The sequence below is a fragment of the Rhinolophus sinicus genome, chromosome 5 (assembly GCF_057876585.1).
Source record: "Rhinolophus sinicus isolate RSI-liver-muscle chromosome 5, RSI-T2T, whole genome shotgun sequence".
Classification (NCBI taxonomy): Eukaryota; Metazoa; Chordata; class Mammalia; order Chiroptera; family Rhinolophidae; genus Rhinolophus; species Rhinolophus sinicus.
This window is the reverse complement of record NC_142505.1, coordinates 39027501-39043560: the sequence shown is the minus strand read 5'-3', so window position 1 is coordinate 39043560 and position 16060 is coordinate 39027501. Positions and strand designations below refer to the sequence as shown.

The 16060-nt window shown below is 48.7% G+C and overlaps 1 protein-coding gene and 1 long non-coding RNA gene across 2 annotated transcripts in view; one reads left to right on the top strand and one right to left on the bottom strand.

The window, feature by feature from the left end:
* SPSB4 (splA/ryanodine receptor domain and SOCS box containing 4) overlaps positions 1-13258 on the bottom strand; it is a 76138-nt gene extending 62880 nt beyond the window's left edge. The window contains exon 1 of the mRNA XM_019747450.3: positions 13123-13258. The gene's annotated coding sequence lies outside the window, so the exon portion shown is untranslated. The remainder of the gene's footprint in view (positions 1-13122) is intronic.
* The window catches only part of LOC141567217 (uncharacterized), a 4737-nt gene continuing 1911 nt past the window's right edge, over positions 13235-16060 (top strand). The window contains exons 1-2 of the long non-coding RNA XR_012489683.2: positions 13235-13374; positions 14518-14740. This is a non-coding gene — a long non-coding RNA (uncharacterized LOC141567217). The remainder of the gene's footprint in view (positions 13375-14517; positions 14741-16060) is intronic.

Sequence of the window (16060 nt, the reverse complement as noted above, 5' to 3'; positions counted from 1 at the left end):
GTCTGGCAGTGGGAGCTGCCTCTGACACCCAGGTCACCCAGGGACATGGACATGGACATAAGGCCACCATCTGAGGATGGGGTGGGCTCTCCATGGGAAGGTGAGCGGGAGTCAGGGGAATAGAGGAGGAAAGAGGAAGCAGGGCTAATGAAGAAAACCACAGGCCTGCCTTCTTCACAGGGAGCAATGTGTTGGTGAGGCAGAGCCAGAGAAGGGCCTGAATTGGGGAAAGCCTATAGCTGTGGATCTCTGCTGTCTGGGTAGAAGCTAAAAGAAATCACTGCCACAGTCCTGTGAACAAAGTTACCATGAACCCGGCAGCCATCTGCTCTCCTAAAATACTTCCTGGCACCTCCTCTGCATGCACCCCCTGCAAAATGCTGATCTGAGAAGTTTCGCCTGTTTCAAAGAGGGACCAGCACACAAGATAGTCAAAGATGCTAGCGGAGAAATAAAAGAGAAAAAGAACAGAGAAAAATATATATGGTAAACAAAGAAAACTCACCTAAAAAAAAAAAAAAAAAAAACTGTCACAAAGCAGGTAAAACTTGTGACCAAGTTTGTAAACTAATTTTGTAATCACTGATTTCAGAAGGGAGACGACTTAGTATATATTAAAAAAAAGAAAAAGATTAATACATTTTACACAGTTATAAAGGCTCCCAAAGAACTAAAAATAAAATACAAATCTTCCAATTGTCAGAAGGAATACAACACAAAATAAAACTGACCATAGCATGAAAAGATTTTGTTTTAAGAAGCAGTAGAAGCAAAAAGACAAAGACATAAAATATGATAGGAAACTAAGACCAAAATACTAGCTATGCCAATGAATGGCCACAGAACACTACTAAAAAGAAAGAATTCTAACATTGGAGAACAAGACAAAACCCTCAACAGTATGTTTCCCATAAAAGAAATCCCCCAAACAAAGTAATTAGACAATTTTAAAAATAAAGAAAGAGCAAATATATACTAGGTAAATGCTACCTCAAACTAAACAGACACCATAACCTTAATATTAGGCAAGTAGAGTTGAATTCAAGGCAAGCGATTTTAAATGAGATCAAGAACACTTTACAATAATAAAGAATGATCCACAGTTGAATATCTAATACACCCAATAACAGCACCAAAATTAAGAGCAAAAGCTACAAGAAATATAAGGAAGAACAGATAGATACATAGCAAAGGAAGGTGATTTTAATTCACTTCTTTCAGTTCATGATTCTTCAGTGGACCAAATTAGGTAAAGACATAGAAAAACCAAAATTGCATAATTAATAAGATAGTTTTAATTGATGCATATTTCCAAAAAAATATTCCCATATATTAGGCCACAATAAAAACTCACCAAGAAAGCAGGAATAATAATCTGCTACACAGAAGAAAAACTAGATATTAATCACAAAATTATGGATCACAAAACCCTACCACTTGAACATTTTTAGAAAACTCTCTTTTAAACAACTTAGATCACAAAAGAAATCTATATAAAAATTGAAGGATATCTAGAAAATAAGAATAACAAAAATCATTCCATACAGTAAACTTGTGGTCCCACTAAAGTAGTGCTCAGAGGAAATCATGACTGTTGTACTTATACTAGTAAATAAAAAAAGAATGAAGATACACAAATTAAGCATAATAAAATCGACTAGGGCAGGCCCAGTGGCTCTGGCGGTTGGAGCTCCGTGCTCCTAACTCTGAAGGTTGCCGGTTTGATTCCCACATGGGCCAGTGGACTCTCAACCACAAGGTTGCCAGTTCAACTCCTGGAGAACCGCAAGGGATGTTGGGCTCCGCCTTCTGCAACTAAGATTGAACATGGCACCTTGAGCTGAGCCACCACTGAACTCCCAGGTGGCTCAGTTGGTTGGAGCACATCCTCTCAACCACAAGGTTGCCGGTTGGACTCCCGCAAGGGATGGTGGGCTGCGCCCCCTGCAACTAGCAACGGGCAACTGGAGCTGAGCTGCGCCCTCCAAAACTAAGACTGAAAGGACAACAACTTGACTTGGAAAAAAGTCCTAGAAGGGCACACTGTTCCCCAATGAAGTCCTGTTCCCCTTCCCCAATTAAAAAAAACAAAAAAAATAAACAAACCAATAAAACATATAAACCATTAATTCAATCATTTAATCTATATTATATATTATATTGTTATTATATTATTATCTATTATATTTATCATGCTGATAGTATGTACCCTTAATATGATGTAATGAAATAACACATTACCTCTATGGTTCTCTGCCTCTGAACCCCTAACTCCAGTCTCATCATGTGAAAAACATAGGACAAATTCCAACAAAATTCCTAACCAGTGCTCCTACAAACTGTTGAGGCCATTAAAGACAAGTCTGAGAAACTGTCACAGCCAAGAGGAGTCTAAGGAGACATAACTACTAAATGTAATGTGGTACCTGGATGGGATACTGTAACAGAATAAGGACATTAGGTAAAAACGAAAGAAATCTGAATGAAGTATGGTCTTTAGTTAACAACAATAATCAATATTGGTTCATTAATTGAGATAAATGTACCATACTAATGTAAGATGTTATAACATGTAGGGGAAACTGGGCGTGAGTATATGGAACTCTGTACTATCTGCTTAGTTTTTCCATAAATCTAAAATGATTCTAAAAAATAAAGTCTATTAATTAAAAAACATTAAGTCAATTTCTAAATTTTAGAACGTAGAAAAAATGTACAAAAACTAAATATCACCTTCTATCTCATTAACCAGATATAAGCATTGTTAACATTTGGATGTATTTTTTTTTTTTTTGTCTATAAAGTATTAGTGAATTTTCTTTTTAAAAATTGGCATCATGGGCCTTTATTCAGGTTATCTCACCTAAAATTTAATAGTTAACATTTTCACATATTACTATATACACTTTAAATGCATGGCTTCAATGACTAAATAAAAAATAAGCCATAAAAATAATTTAATCTAATCATTTAAAAGAGAAGGGCAGAAGATACAAATATGTAAAATAAGAAATAAAAACGGGAAATAACCAAATGGCATAGCAAAAAACACAAAAAAAGTTAGACCTGTTATAACAGTTGTTTTAATATGAGGAGCTATGCGCGACACACATCATAAATAAATATGACAAACTCCTACCAATGAGTAAGAAGAGACAAACCCAAATGTAAAATGTGACAGGATACAACAGTTCACACAAAATGAAAAACAAACAGCTCCTTTGAAAAGATGTTCTATCTACCAAACATTAGGTTGGTGCAAAAGTAATTGTGGTTTTTGCAATTATTTTTAGCGTTTTAAACCGCAATTACTTTTGCACCAACCTAATACATACTAAAAGAGAAACAAGTTTGAATTGCCATTGTGGTGTATCAGATTAGTGAAGATCAGAAAGTTGGGTAACACCTTCTTGGCAAAGCAGACAGGCTCATACACTGCAGAACTGACAGTAAAATGGTGTAACCTCAGCATATACCCTTTGACCTAGCAAGTCCACTTCCGGCAGTTATTCAGATAGGCTCTCGAATGTGCAAAACAACATATATATGTGTATATATGTATACCTGTAATATGTATTATGTGTGTATTATATAATATGTAAAGCATGTATATGTAATTATATATATTACATATATAGATATGCAGCTTTGTTAGTAATAGAAAAATATTGGGAGACACCAAAACTAAAGACAGAATAAAATTTTTTTTGTTAGAAGTTCTGCTTTTATTGCACTGAAGACTGTCAAGAAGATTATAAATGATGGTAAATCCATATAATGGAATGCTATGCAGCTGGAGAAAAGAATGTACTAATATAGAAGATGTAACAGATAGATGAGGTCAAACACCAAGGTACTATGTATAGTATGCTACCATTAAGGTGGAAGGAGAGGGAGGGGAGGAGGGAAGGAAGGGAGGAAGGGGGTGAAGCATTTAACCCAAAGGGTCTCACCCAGCCCTTGAGCCTCAACCAGGTTATGAGAAATGCAAGACAACATGTGAGAGATACAGGGCACATAGTGTAGATTTAATCGTTAGAACCGACACCCTCACCTAGGGCCCTCTCTGGAAGCTTGTACAGTCTGTCCAAGGGTATCTGACTTGGAGGCCAAGAGTGTTGGAATCTGCCACATTTTTAATTCACTTCAAGTCACCTTATGCTCCCATTCTAACAGACCAGGAAACTAGACAAACGAGGCTTCAAGAGGACTCAGCCCTGCCAAAGTCACATATTTAAACGATGGCAGGGCTGGTTCCACCCTGAGTAGCTTGAACCCAAAGTCCCAACTGCGTCCACTCCCCTCTGCTTTCTCCATAACCAACCTTAAATATTTGCACTCACTCTGTGCCAGGTGGCATGACAACTGCTTCACAGGAACTATGAGGCATGTGCCCCTTTATTCAAAAGAGGAAACAGGTTCCCAGGGAGAAGTTCCCAGTAAGTGGCAGGGCTGGAGGGGCCCCAGGGCCACAGGAGGACAAGCCTATGCTCTCCCAGTTTCCTCTGTTTGGAACAGAGCCTTTTCATGGCACTGAGTGTAATCAGCTCTGTATGGCCCACTCAGGACATTTCTAAGGGACATGTCCACAACCATGCCGACTTTGTTGTTGTCATTGTTGTGGAAGAGACACTGTGAAGGTGTTTGAAAGCAACAGCCAAGCAGCAGCCCCGGAGGAGACCCATGCTGGGTCACTGAGGGCAAGGTACTCGCCCTCTTGGCTGTAGTCTTGAGGCCGCAAGACTTCTCCCCTCTCAGTGGCTGGCGGGGATCCAGAGGACTGCAAACAGTGGGGCCGGGGCAAGGTGGACATAGAACAGACAGCCCTTTTGCTGCTTCCCCACGAGATGGGGCCAAGAGTGCAGTGCTCATGTCCACTAACGGCCATCCACTGAGGACAACTGGTGACAGTGCTATATAAGGAAAGGATAGGGTTTGAATTCCTGCTGGTCCATTGGGCCCTGGGCAAGGACTTAACCTCTCTGAGACTCATCTGAAAAGTACTGTTAACTATGAGCTAAACTTGCCTGCCTTGGCGAGGATCGGAGTAGACATCTGTAAAGTCTGGAATGGCAGGGCACCCAGGAGGCACCCGGGGAATGTTAGGTGCTCCTTTACACTGTGTATGTCCTCCAACATTGCCATTTCTCCACCTGTATCCTAATGAAACAACCATGGGTGTGCACGAGGATTCAGCTATAGAAGCGAAGGGCACCGTGGTTCATAGCAGCAAAGGATGGAGATCAATGTAAATGCTCAACAGCAGAGTGAAGAGTCTTATTCAGAGGGTCTCCTGCTTCTAGCCCAGACCCGGGCCTATAGGGAGGGCTCCAGTCTGCCCTTCCGTGCCCTGCGCCCAGCTGGGACTCACTGCCTCTGTACTTCTCGCCCTGGAGGAGCTCCAGCTCCTACAGTCTCCTGCGACTGGTGACTCAACTACCAAATTAAAATGGGGCTAAGTAACTTGGTTTGGGTCCCATGGACCTTGTCCAGGGCAACAGCCAAGATCAGAATCGAGAAACAGAATGACCAGCTGAAGGCAGGGCCAAGGCCAGAGCTGGCAGACAGGAAGTTAAAAATGCAGAGTCCCAACACCTAAACCAGCGTCACAGGTCAAACTTCATGTCTTTGTCCAGCTGGGTGGGGCCCCCAGCTGTCCTCTCTCACCTCCCCAATCCTGCCCAAGAGCTCCACCTCCTCCAGGACGGCTGCCCGGTCCCACCAAGCCTCTAGGTGCCTGCCCCACACCGCTGTCCATCCGAGTCAGCCAGGACTTTCTGGTTCTGCTCAGCTGCTCGTTTCACCCGTGAGAGTCATTCCTCTGATGACAGGAAGTTTTCACCGGGGCTTCCTTGCGTGCCCCATGCACAGACACAGGCGCAGCGCTTTGAGGATAGGGCAGAGTACACGTCATGGTGTGGAGAGGAGACGCTGGCTTCAGGAAGATTTCATTTTCAGCTTTCTGTAAGGGACATGGCAGGAATAGGGCCAGGGCTGGAATCAGGAAGTGGCAACATGGGACCTAGTTCTGCCATAACATGGTCACCACCTCCGAGTGGCTGACACTTGTCTGCATCCAGTCTGCCCCTTGGTTAGACACCGCTGTGCACCCTTCCTGCTTCTCGTCCTCATTTACGTGTTCGACAAATATTAGTAGATGCCTTCCATGTGCCAGGCTCTGTGCTGCTAAGCGCTAGGGACACAGTGGTGGCCAGGTCAGGCTCAATCCCTGTCATCTCTCTCCAGCCAGAGGCAGCGGGCGCTTGTCACATTTCTCTCTTTGTCTCCACCACAGCCTGTGGCACTGGGCCAGTGACACCAGAGAGACAAGAGAGTCTAACTTCCTGATAGTACCGGTAATAATATCAGATCTCAGCCCAGCAAGCAGAAGGCATACTGAGCAATGCCTAAGTGTGGGTCCCCCCCCAAACCAAACTCAGTGTCTCAGGCCATGCTTGGATGGGGATGCTTAATGACATTATCTGGAAGGATCGCCCCAGGACTTCAATGATGGCAGAGCAAGAAAACAAAACCTCAAATTGCCACCTGCCCTTCCTAGGACCCGGGCAGGTATCGCAGTCGACAGGGAAATGAGGAGACGTGACGGGTTGGTGTCACACTGCTTAAGGAACCTCAGCGGTTTGCAAAATGTGAGTCTCCAGGACCCAAAATCCCATTCTCAGAGGTCTGGCTGGCTGGACTTACCCAGGACAGGGTTTGCCCCATGACCTGACGGCCGCAGGAATTGGTAATGATGGGGTGAAATGCCCTCTGCTCAGCGTGGCCTTTGGCTTCAGACTTGCCCGGATAGTGGGTGGATGTGGATTTCATTCTTTCATTTAAGCAGCAGTAATGACAGCTCCCTGGGATCTGAGGCTACAGGAAAGTCTAAGACCCAATCACTTCCCCTTAGGGAGAGCTCACACGAAGGGGTCAGACCCAGTGGCAGGTCTGAATAATCACAAGGACTGTAAAAGGCAGTGCAGTTGGATACCACTTGAATTCCTTTAGTAGACCGTACGCTGCTTTCAACTACATACTACAGCACTTGTACAACACACATCTGGTCTGATCACGCTCTCTGATTAAGATCCTTCACAGTCTCTCCATGGCTTTCAGGATCAGGTGCAGACTCCAAACCCTAACCCTCCCAAACCCGTTCTTCCCTGGCCCATCTTCCTCCATGAACGCCTTCACTGCCTCTTCACCAACCTGCCTGAATCTCCCTACAGGCACACGTAGGCCCCACATCCATGTCCTGACATGCTGCTGCCATGGTCCCTTCCCTCTCCCTGCACAGCCTCGCCATGAACACATCCGGGTAAGTCATTCGCCTCAGATATCCGCGCCTCTGGGGGCTCTCCACTCCCTCCCCCTGCTTCCAGAGGTCCTGTACCCGTCTCCACCACAGACTTATCACAAGGGGCCGTGACATCTTCTTAGCTGTCTCCCTCCCCCCAGACGGGGAACAAAAAGAGCACGGCTGAGTCTCCTCACTAGAGTCCCCAGGACTCTGCACGGTTCTGGTTCAGAGAAAGTGATGGGTGAACATCTACGTATGATGAGCAAACAAATAACAGCAACCTGCTGCCTTAGAAATCACCTCACTGAGGCGGGCACTGGGAGCGCGGTACGCATGCGTCAGGTTTCATCTCTGTACAATTTGTACAGAAACAATGATACCTACGTGGACCTGGTTCGACTGGCAAATTTTTAAGATTTTCTTGGTACAAATATTAAGTAGAGAGGCTGTTGTATTAAAAGATGCTCATTGAGAATGAACCTGCCAATGATGAATGAGCTAAAGAACGCCCCTCCCCCAGGTTTTATTCATAGGCGTCCGTCCATTAGCTTTTCCCGTTATACACATGCATGGAGCTCATGCTACAACGGGCTGGGAAAGCCCTGCCTTCCCAAGAGCTCACAGAGAGAGCCATCTGTCCACTTCCAGGTGGAACCGTCTCCAGGCTGTCTTCCTGGAGCGGGAATCAATGAGGCTTCCCTGAGCCTCTCCTTCTTGCAGGGTTTCCATGGGAATCCTCCCATGCATGACTGAGCCAGGAGCCCCCACGGCGGAAGCTCAGGCTGTCAGCCAGCAAAAAGAGCAAGCAAGGGATGGGGTGAAGGAGGTTTGCTGGCCAGTGACCAGGCCAGCATGCTCTGCAAGGTCGTTTGAAAGAGACACACCTTCCTGGCAGGCCTGGTCAATGTTGCAGCTGCCCCAGAGGGCTGCCCCAGGCACATGTGGGTTGTTCTGCAAGACAGCTGGCCTCTGTGAGTCCCAGCATGACTCAGGCTGGAGCAGAGCTGGAGGAGAGGGGTAGGGGCGGGTGCTGCATAATGGGACCCTCTTGGGAAGACTCCTATGACGAAAACACAACAATCTTCAAATCCAGGCCCTCATTTCTCTCCCAAGCTGAACTCTGCCCAGTTGGTATATAACTGGTTGTCTAAAAAATCAGTCTGCCTACAAGGAAAGCGAACCTATTCATGCCTCAGACTTGATCTGGGATATCATAGAGGGAACCTGCTGGGATTTCTCTGAAGGTCCCTCTGTTAAGCCTGAGGGGTTTCTGAGGTCATATTGGAGATGGTGGAAGGAGACTAGAAAGGAAGAGGGGATGGTGAGGAAGCACGGAGACAGGGAGACCCAGAGAGAAAGGAGAGAGGCAGTGCCAGGTGGAAGGGAGCTACTCGGCCCCAGAAATCTGACTTGCATATCTCATAGTATGTGGCTGACAGGTGAGACGTCTCTGTCGCCCAACTAATTGCATTAGGCCTCACTATTTTTTCTGAAGAAGGCAGAACTCCAGGTTCACCACAAATGACATTTCACAGAATTAAAAGCCAAGTGGGTAACTTTGGAGCAGCTCTGGGCCTCTCCCTCTGCTCCTATTAGCGAATGAAGGTATAGGGCTCACAGCAGCTTCCTGCCACCTCCTGGCTCCAGGGTCTACCTTGCCACCGAATAAGTCTTGTGTCCCTTAGGTCACATCTTCTCCTTCGGCTCCTGTCTCTGTCTCTCTCTGTCTCTCTCTGTCTCTCTCTCTCTCTCTCCTCTTATGACTGACATTTCCAGCCTTTGCAGGTTCCCCCAAACTGAGTCTCCAGCTCTGCATTCTCTCCTTAGCACCAGACCCATCTACCTGGAAGCCTCTGGCCATCCCACACTAGGGCTCCTTCAAATGACCTTGTAAGCCAGCTGGCCTCTTTCCGCCCTAAGCCTCTCCCTGTGGGCATACCCACCTTCTCCAGATGTCAGACATTGAGGGACCCACTGGCACCTCAGAATTCATACACCCAGGGCAGAACTCAGCCTCTTCCCTCTCTGGCATACCGGGTTCCTCTCTGCACACCCCACTTCTCATCTCTCAGTCTCCCTCATTCAATGTCTTCGACTTCCCTTGCCTGGATTACTGAAACGGTCTCCTAAGGGGGCTCCCTGACTCTAGTCTGTGTCCCCCAACCTACCTTCCATGCTGCCAAGGGGTAAATCTGACCAAACTGCCTACCCATCTTCTCTTTCAACTCTCCAGGTGGCTTCTCCAGGGAGAAGTTGCACCCCTTAGCACACAAGCATCTTCAAGACCTGCTGTGGCTTATTTCTCCCACGCCCAGTCTCCCAGCATGGCCCACTACAAACCAGTGCCATCAGACTCCCCCTGGCACCACATACCTCGGTGTCTTGGGAGACTTCCCACCTTCCCTTGTCTGGCTGACACTCATTCATCCCTACCCGACCCCCAACAAGGCCGGGCAGACTCTGTGGCTGCCCTCCTTCCTCCTGTATCCTCCCCTTTCTTGTTGTCGATGCCCTCATTCTTATTGTTGATTCCGGTGGTGGCTATCTTCCACACCACCTGTTGCATTTCTTGCTGGTGAGACCATAGCCCCACTTAGGCTTTACCTCCTACCAGCACCCAGCCAGCATCTGCTACCTCTGGCTGCATTAGAAAGCACTTGTTGGATTGAAGAACAAATACGTACTCTAAAACTCTTGTATGGTTTGCATTTTTAACAAGAGACTTCTTTTCATAATTAAAATGCACATTTTAAATGGGGATTAAGTTCTAAATTCAGTATGTGAAGCGAAAATCACATGCAATTAACCCTGCCCTGGAATGTCCTTCTGAAGGTCCGTAAGATTCATGATATGTGAGGTGGGTTCGCCATCTTCTTCCCAGAGGGTTCGGCGCAGACAATGGTTTTCCTACAGCCTCAGAACAGATCCCTCTTTCTTAAGATGAGCAGCAGCAGATAAACCAGTGGACTTATTTAGGGACCATGTTTTATTAAACATATGTTGCTGTTTTATTTATTTTATACTGTTGATCTTTTTGACCAAGTATGTATGATTATGTTCACATAAGTTAAGTGTACACATTTATGTACTCAGTTTTTAAGAAGTGCTTATGAGGCAGAGACTTCTGGTAAATTTGCTCCAGCTCTCACCCCCCCCACACCCCCAGATTTTCCACATGGAGTAGTCTGTTGTAGCTGGGGGGTGGGGTGCTGTCCAAGACCCTTCATTTATTCCTGTACCAATACAGAAGGGACCTTTGAAGAGCCTGGCTATGTGACCACAGGCCACCCAATTCAGGGAAAGTTAAGTAGGTCCTGTTCTGTATGGTGAGTTATACTGGGTTTTCCCAATGGGTGAGAATCTGCAGTGGCCCAGGCCTTGGCCACTTCCTAGGATAGAAGTGAAGCTTCCCCAAGGGCAAGCCTGCCTAAATGAGGAAAAGGAGCCAGTCTTAAAAGCCAGGGGGAAAGTAGTCTAGGCAGGGGGAACAGGAAATGAAAAACTCCTTGGAGTATTGGAGCAAAACCAAAAAAGCCAGGGAGTAATGGGAGAGGAAAATGGTAAGAAAGAGGTGGAAGGGGCGGTAATCAGACCTGGATGGCTCTGGGGGCATCTAGATTTTACTCCACGGCACCCTGGAGAAGGTTCTAAGATAGGGCCCTATTGATCTATTTATATTTTTAAAGGATGTTTCTCATAAATGGTTGATACTATTTGCTAATATGATACGTGAAAAATTGTATCTTATTATAGTTTTAGCTCGCATTTTTCTTATTGAGTGAGGCAGAGCATCTTGTCATATGCTTAAGTGTTATTTCCATTTCATGTTGTGTGTAACTGTTTATGTCTTTGTTTTGGGGTTTTTGCTTGCTGACTTGAGGAACCTTTTACATCTTAAAGAGATGAGCCTTTTGTGATAGGAGTGGCAGTTCTCTCCCCAGTTTGTCTTTTGACTGTTTATGGTGATTTCATTTCCCTGTAGAACTTATTTTTATATAATTGAATTTATCAGTCTTTGAAATAAAATAGAAATACAAACTGGAGAGATATTTGAGTGGAATGGCTGGCAAGTTGAATTTTGTTTGTTGTTTGCTAAAGCTAGCTTAAATGACTTTTATTACTTTTTTTAAAGGAAGTTAAAAAAATGGAATTAATCAGAGGGTATGTGTCTCAGAGGACAATGCCATTGAGTGAAGCATTTTTACATCATGCTACTGACACATTGTCTTTCTACAAACTCCATTAATCAGCAGCACTTAAAATAAATGAAGGGTTTTGGGGATGAGGAGGGATTCTCTCTTAGCCCCACTAACAGAAGCTGCAGGATTTGGTTGGAGGGTAGAAGCCCAAGGTGGGAAATTAGAGTGCACTGACTGATCTCTTCTTCCTTAGGTTCAGGATGCAGTGACTGAAGGGAAGAGGGTGGGCAGATCCTGAATTTTCCTTTTAACAGCAGTTACCTGAGACTCAGGCATAACATCTTCCTGATTTAAGCTCATCAGATTGGGGGGGGGGGGGGTACGGACTTGGGGGGGTGGCAGAACGTGGGTGGGAGGATGGGGGCTCAGATTCCTAGAGAGGAGAGAACTCCGACTTTCAACCCCAACCTCCCCCAGGAGGAGGAAACTGAGCTGGGAGAGATCAGAGTACTTGTCCAAGGTCACACGGCGGGCGAATGGTGGAGGCGGCATTTGAACTCAAGCCTGATTTTAGAGCCGAGAGCCCTCCACCTCCTGGTGACAGCGGTTCAGAAGTGCCCTCCTCTCCCTTCCAGTCTTCGATAGCCCACGCTGGGCCATCCGGGAGGCAGGGGCAGCTACTCGGCCCCCTCTCCCCTCGGCTTCTCTAGCCAGGGAGAGCTTCTGGGCTTGGCGTTCCCTTCTGGCTCGGAGCCCGTGGCGCGTCCTGCACTACCCGGACGTACACATTTGCCGCGCTCCAGGCTCTGGCCTCCTCCCTCCTTCTCAGACCCCAACCCCCAACGCCCTGTCAGTGACTCGCGGAGCCCACGACCCCTCCCTTCCCTAGCACCTCCAAGTTTGTCTCCAAGCAAGGCCAGGAACTGCCCCCGCCCCCGAGCAGCGCTCGGGCCCAGCGACCAGCCACACTATCCAGCGTCAAGAATAAACGATAACAACAGCCACCACTTCACCAGCGCCTACAGCGTGCCCGGCGCTTGACGTCCACAACTCCAAATCCCCTCATAACCGACGAACACCCCCCTCCCCCCGCCAAGAACTTATGGTCCTTATTACATAGACCAGGGAGCTACTGCAGCTCGGGAAAGTTGATGGCACGCTTGAGCTCACACAGCTGATAATAATGTTAGCTAACATTTGACTGAGTGCTTCCTATATAGCAGGCACAGATCCATGTACGTTACAAGCACCACCCCATAGATCTTACCAGTACCCCTAAAAACGGGTACCATTACCATCCCCATCCTACGGGTAAGGAAACCGAGGTTTGGTGACTTGCCCAAGGTCACCTAGCCTGTGAGTAACGGATCTTGGACCCAAATCCAAGGAGGGTGACGGGGCGGGGGGGGGGGCAGGTTTTTTGTACTGTTTCCATTACGCAGAGAAGCAGCGGGCTTCGAACCTGCGGCTCCAGGCTGCGCCCCACGGCTGCGCGCAAACCAACCAGCTCCGACTGCTAGAGACCGCACAGAGGAATTCCGGGGGATCCGGACAGGACCCGCGCCAGGAGCGCCCGCTCTGGCGAGTGCCGGCCGGCACGCGGTCCGCACGGCCAGATCTCAGCTTCCCGCTCCCGCGCGCCCCCGGGGCGCCCCTTATCAGAAGCTGAAGAATACTCACCATAAAAGAGAGGGCAAGCGTCTGCCCGTGAGGAATCGCCAGAGCTGGCAGGTCCTGAGCTCTCGGGAGAGGCGTCTGCAGCCGCCGCCCACTCAGGGGCGCACCAGCGACCCTGAAGATGCAGGCTCGCTCCCCGGGTTTAGGGGAGCGTCCTCACGGCTGGTGCCCCGCAGCAGCGCCCCCTCTACCCCGCAGGGTGGCCTGGAGTTGGAGCGTTCTTGGGGAAGTTGGCGCTCGGGTGCCAAAGGTCAGGTGAGAGTGAGGAAGCGCATTCCTGCGCGGATCCCGGGGGCGCGCGGAAGCCACCTTTCTAGCCGCGCCGAAGCTCTGCGCGGGACCCAAAGGGCTGCGAGTGCCGAGCTCAGGGCTCACGGGCCGCGCCTCGGCCGCCGGCCCTTGGAGTGCCCAGAGTCTTCCTCCGCTTCCTGGGCGCAAGCAGCAGTGGCTGGAGCTAGGGCCCGGGCCGGGGCTGCGGTGCGTTCGTCGCCCTCCCCAGGGGCTGGGCGCCTTTGTGCGCGGGGCGCGCCGCCCGCCGCGGCTAGCTCTGGATGCTGCAGCCGCCGCCGCCTCCCCCTCCTTCTCCACCGCCGCCCGCTCCCCGCCTTCCCGGCCGGCCCGGAGGCTGCAGCTGAAAGCCGATCCGGCTGAGCTCATCCCTGAAGGCCACTAATCCAATAGCCGCGGAAGGCGCGGCCGCGGGGAACGCCCCTTCCCCCACCATCCCGCGTCCCGGCCCGTCCCAGCTCGGGCCGCTGCCGGCGCCGCCACCTTCCCGAGGCCACCAGCTGGCGGGAGAGGGAAGTGGAGCCCGCGCCCGCTCCCCTGTGAGGAGTCTGCAGCGCGGTCGCCATTCACCCGCTCGCCGGCGCACTCCCTCACTCATGCACTCATTCATGCGCGTGGGTCCGCCTCCGTTCATTCAATCGCGCCGGGAAAACAAGGGTGGGTGCCCTTGTGGGGGAGGAGATACCCAGAGTCAATCCGCAGCTTTGATGACTTTACCCAACGCACGTGGGAAACAGCAGCTGGGGAAGGAGGATTGTTTAATATCCTCTTCCTCAGATACTTGTCCACACTTTATTTTTTAAGATCAAACTCCAACTCATCACTTAAAGTCCAATTGCATACTGCACTTGCTGCACCGAGCCTTCCCGGCCCACCCGAGTAGCAGGGAAATGAGTCTCGCTGCTCAGCCGGTTACCAGCGCCGAAGGTGGGCTGCTTGGTGGGCCGCAGCTTTGCGAGCTTGAGTGGAGAGATAAGGAAGAGGGCGTGGCCAGAACTGAGGCCCAGGGGGTGCTTCCAGCGTCTGTGCTCCCTTGGAGAAATTTAAAGTTCCTGGTCTGGGAGGGCCTTCTTCTGTGCTCCCATAGTTGACTTCACTTCTATTCCACAGCCGTTTCGTCTGACCCCAGCCCTCTCTGTGCCGAGCACCGAAAAGCCCAGCTGCAGAGCTCCCATTTCATCTGGGACACTGACAAGTAAAGACAATCCAACCCTGCGAAGGCAATACTTTAATGGAGGCTGTAGGGCTCCTTTCCCAGACTGGGAAGGGCAATCTGGGAATGCTTCCTCATGGAGGTGGCTACACGAATTAGCTGCTGGAGGCAGTGGGCCAGGTCTGTACCTACCACAACATAAAGCCTGTGGTATGTCTGGAATGTGAGCAGAAGGTAGTGAGATAAAGCTGGAGGGGTAGACAGTAGCTAGGGTCTTGGTGACAATCCCAAGACTTTGGCTTTTCCTATGTATTAGTTGGGGAAGCCTTTAACCAAGGTAGTGACATTGTCAGATTTGCATTCTAGAAAGATCTCTCAGCAACAGAGTGAACGGATGAAGGAAACCAGTTTGGAAGCTACTGAAATAGTCAACCGAAAGATGATGCTTCCTGAACCAGAGCAGTCATGGGTGGGGTGGCAAACGGGCATATTGATCAAGTATTTATCACATTTATTCCATTATTTTGTCATTGCATTTGTATACCTGTCTTTCTCCTAATATTGTGAACCCTCCTTCCCAGAGAGCAAGCACATATCTGTATTTTATACGTCTCCAGATCCCCTGTACCCAACACAGGACAGATGCTGAGTAAATGCAGTTGGACGGACCTGAGTAGCAGTTCTGACCTCTCTTCACACTTACTATATTTCCAGGGATCTCCACAGTAGCCCTTCCTCACCCCTATTAGGAAGCTCCTGAGTGCCGATTCAGCAAGCTACTGTGAGGGCAATGGACAGGCTTGGGAACAAAAAAAGAAAATTTGAGGAAAGAAGATCAGAAGCAAAAGGGAGTTTAAAGGTGGCTTTCAAGTTAATACTAGTTTCTCCTGGACTCAACCCAATCTGCTGACAAGGGTGTGTGATAAGACGCCCATTGCCTCCCCTCCTTACTGGGAAACATGGCAACAGCCTCAACTACAAGATGGGGAGAAAACAATGGCTGCAGTTTGAGAAACTACCTCCTCCCTCCTTTGGGGGCCACAGATAGGTTCACCACTCTGGCCGCTCCCAATGAGACTATGCCTCAGGCACAAAGGAGTGGCCAGGACAGCACCTCTAGTGTCCCTGGAAGCCCCCAAATCTTCAGCCCATGGATATTAGGGGAAACAACCTGCCATTTGGGGGAAAGCCAGGAACACTTCAGATGGAGGCGAACAGCCTCTAAGATTGCTCCCTGGGATCCCTGCCCCTTGGTTTCACACCCTCCTGTAACCCATCCCTTAGGTATCAATAAGGGCTGGCCTTACTGAATTGCTTCTCACCAATAGAGTGCAGTAGAAGTGATGGGATGTCCCTTCTAAGATTAGGTTATTTAAAAACTGGCTTCTGTTTTGAGCATATTCATATCCTCCCTCCCTCCCTCCGTCCCTCCGTCCCTCCCTCCCTCCCTCCCTCCCTCCCTCCCTCCCTGGATCACCTCTCTGGGAGAAGCCAGCTGCC